Here is a 16,487-nt window from a genome sequence, read left to right on the forward strand (position 1 = left end):
TGTTATATACCCTCACCATCATGATTTTTGCATGATCTTTATTACAAAATTTAGGTCTTCAGGAGTATTCCTAAGGAAGAGAGGAAGAGCTGGGACTTTCTGCATGAAAAGATGATCCCACTTTCTAAGGAAGTCATCTTTTTGTAATGAAGTTGTCCCTGGTGAGCCTGTCAGCAGACTTGAAGTATTCCCACACAGACCTAAGTGTCTTGGTACACGCTCAGTTTGGTGTTATTGTTTTGGTGTTATTCATTATGCATCACCTGTCACTGACACTGAAATATCTGCTGCTGTCTGAGGCAGTACAGTGGATTGGGTGACCGGATCCATGTTGTCATCTGTATGCTTTCAAGAGGGTAATGAGAGTCTTTAGGGAAAAAAAGAAAAGAAGAAAAAGTTTAGTTGGTATGTTAGCTATTGAGCTGGTGCTTATTTAGCCAGTTCTTGACTCTTTGTGGTCCTGGTGCTACAGACCTAGACCTTTTCCCTCTGTTTCTAATTGCATGGTCTCAGCTGAGTTGGTTTACTTTGGTTATAACTTAAGACACAATATCTTGGAGTAACACCTTCTGCGAGCAGAAGTGGCCATGATACAAAACAACAGTGTGGAAAATTTCATTAACAGATGTACCACCCCAATGGAAGCTGGCTTACAGAACTGTGCAAGGTTCATCATTCAAAAGGGCCTTCAAAGTCTCAGGGAAGGAATGCAAAAATAGTTCTAAATTCTCTAAAATTATTGTCTATCCATTAGATAGAGGCCACTCAAATTTTCATATTAGTGTAAACTGAGATGTTTCTCATAGCTTCCTCTTCCACAGTTAAATCACACAGTAGCTGCAAGTACTTTTGATGGTAGAAATAGTAACAAACTCATAGGAACATATAAGACAGAAACTTTACTGCTGTTGCTTCAATGAAAAGAAAATGACCTAGAAAACCCCATTTTTAATAAAATAATGGAGTATACACAACGACATTCTGCTAAAAAGATGTGTGGTCACACATTAAGATGCTTCAGCAGATGAGAGTTGCAGGTCTCAGTGCTGGAATGTTGCCATTTAATCTTTCCTTTGGCAGATCAGCTTAGAGATTACATATCCTCATGCACTGTTATCCACTGAAATAAAATCAGTTGGCTCACCTGTATTCCCCACTTTCATTTATTCATTTTTTTGTTGCAGCCTCTAATCTGCTAAGGATTTCAGCCTTTAGCTCAGAGTTATCAGAATGGCACTGTGAGTGGAAAACATCTGTTTCAGCTTTCATCCATCTAGAACATGAGCATTTATCACTAGAAATGGAGTGTGAAATAGAAAGAAGAGTTAAATGCACATGTGATTCTGAACAATCAGAGAAAATGTGGGCTGTTTTACAAGGCCTTTTCCATCTAGAGTTCCTAGATTTTCGCAGAGCACTTAATGAGGAGCTGTGCTGCTTTTTTCTTAGCTGGTCTTGCACACCTTGTGGTTGCTGGATTCTTAAGTCAGTTGAAGAACAGTCACCATCTCTGCCTTTATGGGATTGATGGGCATGAAATACCATAAGACTGCTTGATTTTCTCTGCTAATTCACTTGCTGTTGTACATTAGATAATTTTTTTTAGTAAACTTCATCTATCTCTACTTTACCCTTCTACTGCTCTTGCTCTTTCTATTAAAGATTTGCCTTCCTAGTTGGAAAAAAGTGCCAAAAGGCAGCACTGAGGGTAGGAATGTGTAGTCAATCAGTGTGTGTGGTGCCTGTCAAACAGCTGCTGCAGGGAGCAGCCATGTTCCTTCAAGGAGGTTTGTTAAGGCAGATAAGATTTACTTCTGTAAGCAATTTTTTGCAGAGCTAAGACTCTCACTTTGAGTAGTTATTTTGCCTTTTGACTGTCTCTATGTACTTTTATTACAGTTGCACAGGTGCTCACAGGAGCTGAGACGCTCACACGTGCCCAGTGTGAAGGCTACAGGGAGGTGTTTCTATAGTTGCTAACACGCATCCCTCAATCTGCGAGGCTGAGCTTGAAACTGTTTTCACTGCAACCACTTCTACTGAAGGACACTGAAAGGACTGTCCTGTTTGCACTACCTTTGTCTGACCTCATGTGTGTTTCACGAGGTCTGGCATGCAGAGAGCTGAGCCCATTCAGCTCGGTCTAAGCAGTATGATATTTCAAATACTGTTTTGCATGTGTGCAAGCACTGCTGGCTTTGTTGTCACCGTGTTGGTGATGCACAGCTGGGACAGCAGGGCTGCGGCATCTACAGCACTAAACAGTCGTGCTTGTTAATGCACAAAGTCTTTGTATCCTTCAGTGGTGACTGTTTCTGCCATCCTCTAATGGAGTTTCTAACTGCCCTCCTTTTGGTGAACCTGTTGGGTCCTGTGGTGGCTCTGGAAAAACAGGGGTGGAGGATAGCTATATTCAGACCTAGTTGGTAATGTGCCTTTTGCACCTCTGTGCTTTTGCAGGCGTGATTTACAATTTTGCTTTTTCCATCACAATATGGTCAAAAAAATGGCAGCAATTATCTGAAACCCTCAAAGGAAACTTCTCATACAATTCCTCCAAAATAATTCATGCAGAGCAATTAATAATACTGACTTCAGCAATTCCAAAATTCATTTTTTCATCAGGACTGGGAATAAGAGGATCTTGTTAACAAGAGCATTAGCTTTCTTTGAAAGCTGAGCCCACCTCCACATCTTCCAGAACTCTACCTCCCCATTTCCTTGCAGGTTAAATATATTTAAATATAAATATGTTAATATATTTACACATCTACCCTGTGTATGCCAGCAGCTTTTCAAGCTTGGTATTCTGGGAAATGTTTGCACATGTCCATGTCCTTTACTCCTTTGAATTTCTTGTGCTGTTTCTTGAAAAGTGAGATGGTTAATGTTTACTGGCATTGCAATTGCAATACTTGTCAGATGACTTGGCATCTGTTCAGGTGAAGGGGAATATTATAAAGCAGAGCAATCAGTTCCATCTCTCTTCAAACATGGCTTATCGAGTTGGGATGGTTGTAAGAGAACAGGAAAAGAAGACCTTTTCAACCTCTGTAATTAAACCAGAACTACTTCCCAAGAGGGCACTGAGTGTCTAAAATCAAGGCTTGCCCTTTTTACTTTGTGTTGCTGCATGAATTCTTATAGCTATCCCGGCAAAATCCAATTTTCAGCTAATACCAGAATGTCTGGTCTGGTCTAACAAGAGTCATTTACTTAGATCAGTATAACTAAAATCTGCACAGACAAGCTCACAGAAGTCTATTCATACTCTCTCTGTGTTTAGAAATTTTTCTTCTTGTTTTAACAAAACAGAATTTCCTTTTACAAGTGAGCTGAGAGTCTGCCAAGCGACTGCCAGGTGTCTAACCCTTTCTGTCTTCTGGAGCCGATGCCATTTACCAGTGCTTTGGGTAAGAAGTGAGCCCGTTCCCTCCCCAGCCAGTGTTGCCCTGCATTTCCACCCCTAGCTTCCCCCTGGCAAGCACCCAATTTGCATACCAAGCAAGCTTTTCTTTCTGTTAAAAAGAAAGAAAAAAAAAAAGAGAGAGGATGGGGAAGAGAAATTACCACCAGTTTTTAGTATTATCTTTTTAGCATTACCTTATGTAGGGTATATCTTCCTGACTCACTTGTCAGTCAGTGTCAGTGACACTTGTCAGCACGGGAAGATCTTTGTTGTTGGTTTATTTGTTTGGTTTTTTTGCTTATTAATTATTTGTTTCTTTTCCCTAGGCTGTCAACAGCTTGAACACAGAAACAGAGGCTTCTTTTCTGACTGATTTTCCATTTCTCTAGACACAGCATTACTACCTTACAGATCCTTTAATTTGAGAAAACATCTTCCATTCTAAAAATACATCAGTGCTTTTAGAAATACCTTGTTTTTCTAAAAGAATAATCCAGTAAAACCACAAAAAGTGATAGAGGAGAACAAGCCAATGTCTGTATTTCTCTCTACGAATCATAACATGAATTATTGAAATAAAATATTGTTTTTTATCAGAATAGGAATAATTACAGTTCTAGATGTGGTGGGTAAGAACCCACTGATGTCAAGAGTTTGAAATCTAAGTTAAAAAATCTTTGGGAAAGGCTGCATATGAAGAGCTATGAACCAATAACATTTGGCACAGAGAAATTCAGAAGCAGAGCTCAGCAATGGGACCAGGTCTGATGAGGATCTTACTTTCTTCACCAGGCCTTCCTCCCTCTTTCAGGCTGTTTACTTTGCACTAGCTTGCAGAATAGGCTTTTTGAAACTATTTAGTAGTATTCATCACAGATGATAGCTCCATAATTTTGTGAAAAGCAACATCTGCTCACAAATAAACTGTGTGCACACGTGTAAGTGGATTTGTAAGAAGCAGTGCATATTCAAAAGAAGAGAAAACTGTTCTACCAATCCATTTGACATAATCCAGTGATCCAACTTCCAAACAGCCTTCTCAGGTGAAGAAGGGAAATATGGAATGTTCTCCAAACCCTTGGCTGATGATGATCTCTATGTCAGATTTCACTCTGACTTGACCCAGCAGAGCTTTGTGTATGTATCTCTGATGATATGGGTCTCCTAAGAGCTTTCTGGCTGTTTTCATCTGGTTTCACAAGAAATTTTGATGGAGTTCTGAGAGGCATAGAGTCTTACTGCAAAACCACAAGCTGGCTGAGATGCTTGGCTCAGCTCTGATGAAAATAGACTGAATTGTAAGATTTTAATGTGGCACCATGCCCGGGAAGTTTTACTCGGATTCTACTCTTAGAAAAAAAAACTCCATGTAATCCTTTGGCCAAGGGCTGCTTAAGACACTTTTGCAAGGTATTACAAAGTTAGCTCATCATGTTTAAGGGCAATTATTTGTCTTCTCCTGAGATCAGTTAAAGAAAATAATTTACTTTTTTCTTTATTCTGCTTTCTGTTTTGTACCCAGGGATCTACTGGGAAGTAGGACGAGAATTAACTGCATGTCACAGGGTCCCTGAAGGTCTCTTGTTCTTTGTAGAAAGAGAGCACTGATGGTCATGAGCTGTGATTTCATTCAGATTTGCACTACCAATATTAATCCTCTAGTCCTGAGTCACGTAGTTATAAAAAGAAGTAGTAACACTTCAAACTAACACATTTCATTTATTTGTATATTTTACAATTTCAAGTCATGAAGAGAAAACATTTTTTCTTCACTTCTATGGTACATTTTTCACGGATTGCTATTACAGAAAGATATCTATCTATAGGAGTCAGTCTCACTTTCAATCCTTGTTTCACTATCATGAAATTAAAAGCTACATTTACTCCAAACTGTAGCATAAAACTGCCTTAGGACAGTGGCTGATTGAAGAAAGCATCCCCATTTGGCCCCATTTCTAGGCTTGCTCTCAGCAGAGACCCAGCAGATGTCTGGGAATAGCATATCCTGGCTATGGATTCTGCTTCCACTGGTGTCCCACAGCTGTTGTCATCTCTGAGACATGAACTAGGAACAGGGATTCCAATCCTTCCCACCAGGTAACCAACAGAGCATGTGATAGAAAGACTAAGCAACGTGCTTAGTTATACAAGTCTAGGGAACTACTGACAGTCAATAGATAAGGCGACATGCTATTCTAAAATCTGCCTATTTAGATTCAGCAGTATATTTTTCCAGCATTTTAGATTTTCTATCTCTCTTCAGTCAGCACTCTGCTCATATCTTCACAGCCAGAGCAGCCTCAGAGTACAGGAATCTGGATTCCTACTCAGTGAAATACTATGGGGAGACACACTCTTGGAGCATATCTAATTCACTTGACAGTGCAAGATCAGAGCTCCTCCAAAGCCAACTCTCTGAAATGCAAATAGTGTGGATATTGCATCCTCAGTACCAACAGCTTAATAATGCGGATCTGTTCCTCCTTGCTTATGTACCAGTAGGGTGAGAAAGCCATGCACACAGCAGCCCTGATTTCACTGTATGAGTGGATCAGGAGATGTTATAATTATCAGTGGGGCAACTAAAGTCATTAGGTCTGAAAACAACTGGGACATTAATAATTTTATTTGCAAAGTGATGGAGCAAATATCTACAGTTCTCTGCAGTGACCTCATACTTCCCGGGGTATTATTCCACAGTTTCAAGACAAAAATAGTAGCTAAATTCAGCCATCCTCTACAAGACTGCCTTTGTGTTTGGACTTAAGTAGCACAGATTTAGTCAGTAGCTGTGGGATCAAATTGAGTTCTCTACGTCATAAAAGAGACAGAAATTTTGTTCTGAAACAAACCTTCACATGTTTCATTACTGGGCTGTAATTCAGAGCACGGGCTTTGATACTGTTAGATAAGTTAAGGGGAATAAGATCTTCCTTTGAGACTTTACACTTTTTTGTTTTACTTCTACAATTAATTTGTGACAGGAACACTGAACAGGTTTCCCTACCTACAGCAAAAGAAGGAAAAAATATTGGTAGCTCTTGGTGCAGACAAAGCAATAAGCCAGCCCTCCTTCAACAGCAGCAGGAAATATCATCATACACTTTCATGTCCTGATATCCTCTAAGTCCCTGTGGCAAGTTGAGGTGTCCTGTTCATGGGAGGCACCAGCAATAGAAAAGAACTCATAAAATTAATTGCAACAGTTAAGGAGACTTTTTGCTCGATCACAGATGTATACAAAAATGGATTTCGGAGAGCAAAGCAAGAAGGAGGCAATGAGAGATTCCATGATTTATCGGAGATGAGCTGGCTGTGAGAATGAGTCAAGAGTCAGGCAAAATGAAAGGGGTCAAGTATGAGAACAGACACATTCTGTGATGTTTAGAAGCAGCCACAAACTTTGGAAAATGACACAGCGTTATTGCAAAGCTACCCATAGATCAGATTTGTGACTGTCTTCCTGACTTCCGGATCAATAGCCTACGATGGATGTCAGGCATTAGATTCAGTTACCTGCAAATCAAAATGCTCCTCTCTGCAGAGAACGAAGTAATGAATGAAGCAGGACTAAGCTGTGCCTGTCTACCAAGATCCACATTTATCTATGGAGAGAGTGTTGTTCAGTCAGTAAAAGGCCATAGGGAGATTGTTACTTGCCTATGTGAAGACCTGTGTGCCTCTATCTTTTATAAAGAGATGTGTTTATGTGTAATGTTTCCTGTTTGACAGCAGCATTCAGTTCAGTCAGATTAAGCTTTTTGGCATCTGTTCCAGTTTATCTGGGGCAGGCAGAAAAGCAAACTAAAAAAACTGGAAGTTTTAAAAGTTTGACTTTGGACATTTCCTATTAGCTGCTGAGGAAATCTGTTATCATCTGGAAACACGTCAGCTATCCATAATGGTGATGGTATTCCAATATGATCCAGCCACACAGAGTTCATCTACGTATATGTTTGTGTGCATGCAAGTATTTACATATATGAGGACATTTTACCTATATCCTCCAAGACTTTGTAACAGCTGGTTTGCGTACCAATTAGTTTGAAACATTCCCAAGAGCAAGAGCTATTGGAATGTTTTTGAATAGCAATTTGGTTTCATGTCATGTTTATCAAGGGCTTTGAAATCTAGCCCAGATTTCACTGGACAGTTTGTCACATCCTGGACATCCCAGCTGCTTTCCAGCCTGCTGTTAGCTACAGAAGGAACTTGTTCACCAAATCAGATCGCTCTGTCAGGCTGCAGTTAGTTACTACCCAGGCCTCCAGGAGCAAACTGATGGTTAGCAAGTTCTCTTTGATTTTATTTTTTCACGCCAAGACAGTAATGGAGCACCAAAACTGCCTCCAAAGCCTTTACTTCAACCTATTGCTGGAAACTGGTTCCTGAAACCCTCTTTTACAGGATCAGCAGAGCAGTGAATGGCTTGTGAGCCCTCTGGAGTCTTAGCCCATTGAGTGAAATCCCATACCAGATAGCCACTTTGCCCAAATGTTCTAGCCTCAGTGTGTGGGTAAAGAAAGAATGTTAGATTATTTACTTACTTGCTCTTCTCTAATACTGCTCCAGACAGGGACCACAGTGCTCACATGACCAACATCCATAATTCACGTGTAAGGCCTCCCTAAGCTGAACTCATGGGACTACTGAAGGTGGGAAAACAATGCAGTAGAAAAGATGGAATACAGAGCAGCGAGATCTTAACAAGATGGTAGAACTGCATTATTCACCCAACTCAGCAGCAGACTGACAGGAAGGACAGGAGCAGCCCTACAGCACTGCACAGTGAATATATCAGCCAGGAGAAAAGTTCTCACTATTGAAACAGTCAGGAAAAATTACCTTTGCTGACAGAGGGGAAAAAAAACCTGCCAAAAACATCATCTCAGCAGGGAACACAGAGTAACAGGCAGGAGTTGATAAGTAAACAGACGTGCAGCCTGCAGTATCAAAACAAGGTGGCATTCTGCTCCTTTTGATGCTTGCCCACTGCCAGCTGTGAAATCTTCACACTGCTGCTTTTATGCTCCACAGCGTGACGTGAAGTCTCTGCAAAGCTCATATTCCCTGCACTTGTGATTCACCATGCAGCCTCTCATGCAGGGCCCCAACTTTCAGCAGTCATCATTTGCTCAAAATTTTCCTCTATCTTTTGCCACAAGAGGACTCCAATCTCTGTAAGCTCCCAGGAGCTGTTGATGCTTTTTCTAACTTCCCCAGAGACCCATTCTAGCAAACTTGCAATTAGGAGCCAGGTTTAGCAGTAGGTCTGTTTTTCAAAATGTAAAATGAGCAAACACGCTTAGCTCATATTTTTGGGCTCTGAACAGATGCAGTGTGTGATCTGCAAATGAGGAACTCCTGCTCTACCCAGCTATGGCATCAAATATTTTTGCTAAGGAACTTAGCACTGGAAAATGCACATGGATAAAGAGCAGTCTTTTTTGTGTCATTAATCATATGCAGCTGTGATGAAGTTTATGCCTGAAGATAAAGATTCACGTTTGATTTATTTTTTTGTAACTCATTTATTTTAAATCTTCCTGCTTCTTGTCTATCTGTATGTCATGGGCTTAGGGCAAGTATCTTGTGATGCTAACAGCCATTCATTGATGTCTGATTTATGTGGTTATGGCTGTGGAGATGTTGTACTAATTACAATGATATGAATAGGATTGCTCTCTCAATTTCCATTTTAATGGAGGCTAATAAATATATCACATGGCTCTTATGGTATGTAATAATCTTTCTAATCACAAGCAGGAGCTTGTAGAACTGTTGAAGATACATCGTGAGATACAGGAAAGCATAAAATGTGAGTCTTGTGGACATTACAAAATGGGTATTTGCATTTCTCACTGGTGGGGTCCCATGCCTTTGGGAGGAACAGCTCAGCAGTTGACCAAAGGTGGAGGATTTGAAGAGGAAAGAGTTGCAGTCATTCCCCAGAGTAAAAGGCAGGCTCCAGACCTGAGTGCACCAAGCAAGGTCTATTGCTTCAGCACACCTCTGTTTCCCTTTATTGCCACATTTAAACAGCTCTGATACAACACTGTCACACGCCTCTCAGGATTGTTGTAAAAATACACTTGATGTGATTTTTGTGTGCCCCAACTGTTAAGCTCTCTTGGTTGCGTTACTGGACTGGAGTAATACAGCAGAATCACTCTGATTTCACTCACCCAGCACTACAATTACAACGTATTATGCTTTGCTGGTTTTGTTACCCTTGCTTATGATAGAGTTCACATTACTTTACAAGCTCTCTTAGGACAGTTTTATTGCTGTGGTGAAAAATGTAAGTGTTGTGAACGCTGGAAAATGTCCTAAGAAATTACTGCAGCTGCAGACCCTCTAAAAGGAGGTTTGTTTTTTTTTTTTTTTGCAATGGAGAAATGAAGCCAAAAAGAACCTCAACTATAACTGCTGGGTGCATCTGAGAGCTTTTGTCAAAGAGTTATATCATATCTGGGGACATTGATGAATGACATTTAAGCAAAGGAGCTCAGGTGTTGTCAGCAAAGAGGCTGGTGCACATAGCAAACCCCAGCCCAAACACCAGGTAAATGCCTGCACAGTGGGGCTGTGAGCTCAGTAACCCACAGCTGCTGGGGTTTTCTGGGTAGCTCAGGTTTGTGTGCATGAGCAGCACAAGCATAGCAGTCATAACCAGCACAGATCAAGCAGATGTCTTGCCTTCTGAATAGCTGTTACCCAAATAGGCACTAGAGGGCTGTGGAAAATAGCATTTAAATATAGTAGTGCTTGCATTGTTCGTTTTCCACACTTTCCTGTGTGGGGTTTATAAAGGAGAGTATGGGTCCAGGTCTTGTCTGTGGCAGTCATCCAAAGGGAATTGATGGATGCAACTCTTCTTGTTCAATGCAGAGTCTGAGGACCCATCTGGTGCAAAGTCTGAAAGAACAGCAAATCCAATTTCAGGGCTCCCTGGACCACATCAGAAATGACATGACCACGTGATGCAAAGCATCAGTCTGATGCAAATTTACTCTGATGGTTCCATTTTACGTGAAAAATATTAACAGTTTCACCAGTGAGTATTTTGCTTTGATTATTCACACCATTAATGTCACATGCACTGGCCCAGAGCACAGAGGAAAACATTTAGTGTGTGCCTTTTTAGGCCCTCTACCTGTTTTGACAGGAGCGCTTCTGCATGCTCAGTCTTATCAGATGAGTTCTGCGCAGTAATTTGGCAGTGGAATGGTGAAATAATCACGGAATGATTGCCTGAGAAGAAAATACTTTACTGGAAAGCTTTAGCCAAAAGCTTCCTCTGGCGCTGCTGGACCGTGCCCTATTATGCAGTACAGGAATACCCTGCAATCTTGGTGAGGATTAAGTCAAAATCCTCACCAACCTAAAGGCAGCTGGAATCATCATAGAGCTCTACGCCTTGCAGATCATGGCAGAAATCTCTACGAATGCACGTGAATTTAATAATTACCTACCTATGCAAGTGATGCTGGGGCTTATTTAATAGGAAGAAAAAGGCCGTGGGAGCTCTTGAATAGTAGAGACTGTGGTAATGTTATCGATTTGTTACTCTTTGTGAGACTTAGCTGTGTGCTGCTGTTTTTCTCTCTTATCCACCATCTAGAAAAGTGCTGTCAGAGCCCAGGGGCTGAGACCCCACATGAGGTGCTGCGTGCTTTGCTGTGGGTGGGAATGTGGCCCAGAGGGTGAGGGTGCTTGCTACTCCACCTGTAGTGTCCTATGTGGGCGTGTTTTGCAGGGCACTGGGCTATTCCAAGTTTGCATAATCACTGACAGCAACTTTAGCATGCTTGATCTGTTTATGGTCTAGTTTATGATCTGTTTATAGTCTTATCTTGCACTAGATCTTCAAGGAAAGAGTACAGACAGATGCTGCTCCTGCATTTTGATCCCTTCCCAGCCAGGCATGGCGCATGTTGCTCTTCATCCCGCTGGGCTCAGTAAATAACTGCCTTTACTAAGTAACATCAGCTACATGGGCACGAGTGGCGCGGAATGAACTCTCATAGTCTGATTGCAGTTGACTGGAGGCTGTGGATGAGGGAAACTTTCCTCATTCAAGCTGAGATTATTGTTTTGGAGGAATTTTGATTTTCTTAAATCTGTGAGTGAGTGGCTGCTCTTTAGAGTGGAAACTGCTTTGCTGCACAGCATGAGGAGCCCCGTGGGTCTGGGCCTTGGCTTTGAGGATGTGTGCTAGAGAGAAAAAGGATCTGCCTTTTCCTGCTAAGGGTGGGGAAGTGGGGCACTTCAGACATCTGGTTCAGCACTTCTAGTTTCAGAAGCGTGAGCCTGAGCTTTACATCACACTTTGATGTAAATGGGTGACTCGGGCTTGGGGATGAAAGTCAGACACACATATTGGTCACTTTATCCCTTCATGTGATTTTGGCTTCAGAAAGTTGGGCGTCTTTTAACTCTGCCACTACCAAGGTTCCAGGTGGATGCTTGGCTTTATCTTCTTCACGGCGGTGGAGGAGGTGTGAAGTTCTGCCTCAGCTCCCGCCCTGGTCCAGCTCCGACCCGTGGGGTTTGTGAGGAGCAGGAGAGACAGGGGCAGTCAAACGCGTGGGGCTGTGCCACACTGTGATCACCGCGTTGCACCGGATCCCCCGTCAAGTCCTGCCTCCCTCGGGGGGCTGAGACCAGTGCCGACAGGGCCGTCATCCTCGTCTGGAGGAGCTCGGGGCTCCGCTTGCCGCGGGGCTGATCGTTTCGCTCTGCATGCACGCGTGAAGCCGGGAGCGCGCCCGCCTCCGTGTCAGGGCTGCACATCGCCTGGGCGCTTCGAGTCACGGCGTCGGAGGAGGAGGATGGCCGGATGCTGAGACCAAGCGCTCCTGCAGCTGGAGGGCTTCGGCGTGGCCGTTCTTGCAGGTTGGCTTTTCTGTTACCTTATACGCAGAGTCGGCACACCCCAACCGCGGCTGGCTGCTTTCCTGGGGGTGCGTGTGCTTCCTTGCCACTCAGAGCTTTTTGTTTTGTTTATTTACTTCGGCTCTCGCTTTGGCTTCAGCCTTTCGCTGTGTTGGAGAGAAGAAAGAGCCACGCTGGGGGGGAAGGAGGCTAGCCAGAAGCCCCGACCCCCGCTCCGCGCCGATCCCGCCCGCATTTTGCACGCTTCCTCTCTTTTTTCCTCCTTTTTTGTTTCCCCTCCCCTTCTATTTTTTCCTCTCTTCCCCCCCTTTTCTTCCCTCCCTCCCTAGCGTGGTTGGATCAGTCTTTTGGTATTTCCTGCCGCCGCCTCTCCGACCAGCTGTCCGGCCGCGGCCCGTAGCTCCGTGCGGCTCCGTGCGGCTCCGCGGGGCCCACGCGTGCCCTCGGCCGCAGCCCACGCTTTGCGGTCCGGCGGCGATGCGGGCGGCGTGGCGGGGCGCGGCGTGCTGAAGGCGGCGCCGCTCGGGGCCCGGCTCGCCCCGGCCAGGTAAGGAGCTCCGGATCTCTCACCTCCGGCTCATAGCTTGGCTGCCTCGCAGCCTCTGCCCCCAAACAGCCAGCAACCCCCAGACAATCTCTAAAAAGAACCCTCGACGCAGACAGGCTGCTTATTTTTCAGCAGAACGCGATACCCCACTGCCTGTATGAGCAAAGTGATTGCTGTTTGAGGCTGAGCTCTGGGGGCTCCTAGAAGGTAATGCGCTGTTGTGCTTTGTGTCTGGGCTGTAGAAGCAAAGGCGTTTGCTGTTTGTGATCCATGTCGGGGTTGAGGGGTGTCTCCGTGCAGCACAGGCGTGGCAGGGCTGGGTGGAGGTGTGTGGCTGCATGGTATGGGGTGAGTTTTGAAGGTGACGTAGCTGGTATGGATATGGACACGTCTGGTCGGTGGGCCCATCTTTAATGGACTTATTCCAAGGTGGTAAGGAAACAGTTGGGTGACTGTCTCGGCTGATATTGCTTATGTGCCAATGAGGCTAGTAATTACCTTTAGGTACGTGTGTAGACTGGGGACCGTATGTGCTGTTGTCTGAAGACCAGGTAGACTGTAGATCGGAGTTTCAAGATGTTTTTAGCTTGAACCAAATGAAGTGAGGAGTGTTCCTGGAGAACAATATGTGTAAGCACATACTTAGCTGTCTGGTGGATCAGCAACCGTGTTTTTCAAGTGCTGCACAAACCTATAGTGCAGTAGTGAGAAACCATTGTTTAAAATAACGAGGAGGGAGGTTATGCCTTTAAGCTGTATAGTTACCTTCTTGCTTCATCTAGCTACGATAGTATCTTTCTTGTCAAAATACTCCTTCCCTCTCTGCAGGGTCTGTACAGCAGTGAGCAGCTGCCACACTGTGTACGTCCCCAGCTGCCAACTGTCCTCCTTGGTGGCAGGTTTCCCCAAGGGGGTGCAGGACAGAGAGGGAGGTGAGCCCTCAGACACTCACCAGCTTCTCTCTGCAGGTGGTCAGCTTTCTTGATGCAAGAGTGGCAGGTGCCCCTGAGCCAGGTGAGGAGGGCACAGCTGAGCTGGCTCAGGAGATGGGGCAGCCAGGGGGTGTGCTCAGACACCTGGGCTTACTTTGTGCTACTGCTGATTGAGGCAGGGATGGCAATTTCTTGATTCAAGGGGAAAAACATGCCAGGCCTTAGTCCTGCCTGCAGCCTGTTCTGGTCTGAAGTAGGCAGTGTAAATCTGAGGAATGATTTAATCATGCTGTTGCAGGGATATAACTGAAAGGAGGATTTACTGCTGTAATCTTTCCATGGGACTTAATTTAATTTCCCTATGCATTATTGCAACACTGATTCATCAGGTGAGTGGGAGGGAGGCTTGTACAGTACAGGTGGTTCAGTTTCCATTACTGGGTTAGGTATTTAGCTTGGGTTCAGGTATTTCACCTTAGCGAGGTGCTTTTGTGTCTCCAGCAAGAGAAAAAGGGCTCTGTGTCCAGTGCAGCACTGCAGCTGGGAGTCTCAGATGCCTCTAGGGAAAGGCTGTTCCCACAGTCTGTAATGGACAGTGTCTGGAGCATCGCGTGCTACATTCAGATCACAGCTCAGACTTGATTTGCTCACAGTATGTTTGTAGATCATAGAAATTTTAGTTATGCCAGTCTGAATTGGGTTAGCCATGCCACATGTCTAAGCAACCTGTTGTCCTCAGGCAGCCACTGAGAGACTGTCACTGGTGCAGAAGGTTGCTTAGGACTGGGTCAGGGGCTTAAGAGGCAAAACTTAGACTGCTGTGAAGCATGTCAGCTGCTCACAGCCATGGAGCACAGAGCTCCCTCTGCAGCTGCATGGATTTGTGGAATTCAGGAAAAAGCTGCATTTAGTATTTCTTCTCCTGGCCTGCCTGCCTTTGGAACGTTAATAGTACAGTGCTTTCTCAGTCAGAAATGCCACTCCTCACACCTCCATGCTTCAATGGAAGATGTCTCTGGCAGCACGCTGTAGGTGTTTGTGCATTCCCACCATGATTTCTAAGGTGAAGGAAACACAAGCAGCAGCTCAGGGAATGGGCACAGACAATCCGAATGCCAAATACGTGTTGGTTTCAGCAGGAGTGAAAGGGACCTGCTCTGCCAGCCTGTCTCAGCCTGGGGCTGGGCTTGCTTACTCCTCATTTCAGATTTCTGACTTGCTGCTGGCATTTGTGCTGTGCTTTGCAGAGCACCAGGCAGTGGAAACCAGGCAGACTCATCCAGGTACTGCTGCTGCATGTGGAGCTCACGGCTCTGCTTGTGGAGCAGTGTGATTGCATTTAACTATACTGGGTTGTGCCTAAATAACAGGTTCTGACCTTCTCAGTGCCGCGGTTTGTGCTGGCTGTGTGAGGAGGAAGGAGGCAACCATCCTGAAAAACAGCCTTTGATAAGCAGCTGCTGAGCCTCTGTAGAGAGCTGGGGAGCAATGTTTGCCCTGCCCAGGTCTTCCCGAAATAAGCTGCTGAGGACTCGGTCTCAGATCCCAAGTGCAGCAGTTCTCCTCAGACCTGGCTACACACTGCCCTCATTTTGCAGCCTCTTGGAAGGCAAGAGGCATTGTACCTGCTTGCCTTCTCCAGTGCAGCGTTCATTGGTTACTCTTCAAGAGCAATTTTCCAGCCTGTAAAATCTATTACCCATGTGCTTCTGCTGTGATGCTAATTGGACACAGCACATCTTTGCATGCTGTATATTTTAAGCCAGCCTTCAAATAGTAGCAGCTCTGCCATTCCTCGCTGAAGTGCCTCTGCCCACTGCTTCTTACTGGAGGTGGCTGGAGAAAAAATGGATTTGTTGATGCTCTCTGCCAAGCGTGTCGATCAGGTGAGCCTGGGAGTAGCAAAAAGTTCTTGAAGTAATGTCTGCTTGTCAGGAGTATTATCACTGAGGGACTCTAAAGGTGAGACTACTTCACGAGTTCACTAATTTCCACACTCCTGAACTGAGCACTGTTTCAAAATCTAGGGGCTTTTTGCTTGCTTTAGGCTGTACGTACTGTGTCTAATACAAAAAGACTGTGGGGTCAGAGGTGGATATTCTGCAAAATGGGTAGCAGCTGACAGCAGACTGATGAAAGTTACTCTTAAATGGTTTCTCTTGATCACAAAAGGACAGAAATGGGAAAAGAGGGCTTATTTTCAAGTCAGAATAGTCCAGCTACTTGTGGTTGGATTTGCAACCTAGAGGAACATCTCAGACCTATTTCTTGTTCTGTAACCTCAGCTAGCGCTGTTGTTCTCATAGAGCTGCAGTTGGAATTGTGCCATTGTCTCCTTTATGCTCCTTTTGTACCAAAGGACTGTTAGATGCATAAATCAAACCACTGGATTGGAAAGGCTTCTCTCGTTGCTTATAGGTGTGTTGCTGGGCTTTCTGCCTGATGGTGTGTCACAGGTAGCTGTGTCTCAGGCCAACCTCTGTAACCCTGGTATGCTGGCAGTCTTGATACATTCCTGAGTGAGCTTTGTTAAACTCCTTGCCTGGGCTGTGTGAATTTGGATGTCTTTGCAAAGTTGTTACTATTTTTATGATTACGTTTTTAACATCAAATCTTTTGACTAAAACCAAGAGAGAAACACCCGGGTTCTCAGTAAGCCAGGATGCGTGTTGCTCTTGGAGCAAGTCTGCCTGCATCGTCC

The 16,487-nt window shown here is 44.4% G+C and overlaps 1 protein-coding gene across 2 annotated transcripts in view; it reads left to right on the top strand.

Annotated features, from left to right (window-relative positions):
- The first annotated feature begins 12,150 nt into the window (after positions 1-12,150).
- OSBPL5 (oxysterol binding protein like 5) overlaps positions 12,151-16,487 on the top strand; it is a 129,400-nt gene continuing 125,063 nt past the window's right edge. Inside the window, exon 1 of one of the 2 annotated variants that reach the window (XM_052694560.1) lies at positions 12,151-12,307. The gene's annotated coding sequence lies outside the window, so the exon portion shown is untranslated. Of the gene's footprint in view, positions 12,308-12,730; positions 12,855-16,487 lie in introns of those variants that run through there. The other variant, XM_052694559.1, reaches the window with a different exon arrangement.

This window comes from Tympanuchus pallidicinctus, unplaced genomic scaffold (genome assembly GCF_026119805.1).
Source record: "Tympanuchus pallidicinctus isolate F22 unplaced genomic scaffold, pur_lepc_1.0 scaffold3, whole genome shotgun sequence".
In the NCBI taxonomy this organism is placed as follows: Eukaryota; Metazoa; Chordata; class Aves; order Galliformes; family Phasianidae; genus Tympanuchus; species Tympanuchus pallidicinctus.